This window comes from Nycticebus coucang, chromosome 7, assembly GCF_027406575.1.
Source record: "Nycticebus coucang isolate mNycCou1 chromosome 7, mNycCou1.pri, whole genome shotgun sequence".
NCBI lineage: Eukaryota > Metazoa > Chordata > Mammalia > Primates > Lorisidae > Nycticebus > Nycticebus coucang.
Genome location: NC_069786.1, coordinates 84,166,184 through 84,166,915, shown reverse-complemented (window position 1 = coordinate 84,166,915; position 732 = coordinate 84,166,184). Strand labels below are relative to the sequence as shown.

Sequence of the window (732 nt, the reverse complement as noted above, 5' to 3'; positions counted from 1 at the left end):
TACACATTTATTTTTTGCCTCTTTTTTTGTTTGTTTGACACAGAAGGTGCCCAGGCTACAGTGCAGTGGCATTAGCCTACTTCATAGCAACCTTAATTTTCTGGGTTCAAGGATCCTCCTTACTCAGCCTCCCAGGTAGCTGGGACATAGGTGCCCACCAGCTCATTTTTCTTTCTTTCTTTCTTTTTTTTTTTAATCCTACAACCATTGTTCATTGTACAGATGAACCCCAACACACATGATGGGCTTACCAGTAAGATTTCTGGTAGTGAACTCGGGCACCAGGGCCTCTGGTGCTCTACACATTCAGAGAGAATTTTTTAGTAATAAACTATAGAAATGATCCCTGAAAGTATAATCTTCCAGCTCATTTTTCTATTTAAAGTAGAGATAGGGGTCTCACTCTTGCTCAGGATGGTCTCAAATTCCTGAGCTCCAGGGATCCTCCCACCTCAGTCTCCCAGAGTGCTAGAATTATAGGTGTGATGATTTTAATTATTATTTTTACAAATAATAATAAATTGACATTTAATGATCCACATCATTTTATATGTGGGATTCATAGTTAAGAGGAGCAAGCAATGAATTTACTGTTTTGTACTTTAGTACTTAATTATTTAGGTATGTCTTACCTAATTATAGGAGTAAATTCTCCAAAGGCTGGAAGAACATCACATTCTCTGCATATTCTGTGCCCTTAGTAGTAACTACAAAATCATTGTAACTAATTTA

General features: G+C 37.2%; 1 pseudogene; it reads right to left on the bottom strand.

The window, feature by feature from the left end:
* Nucleotides 1–226: 226 nt before the first annotated feature.
* On the bottom strand, nt 227–362 carry LOC128590893 (uncharacterized; annotated as a pseudogene).
* Between the last annotated feature and the right edge of the window lie 370 nt (nt 363–732).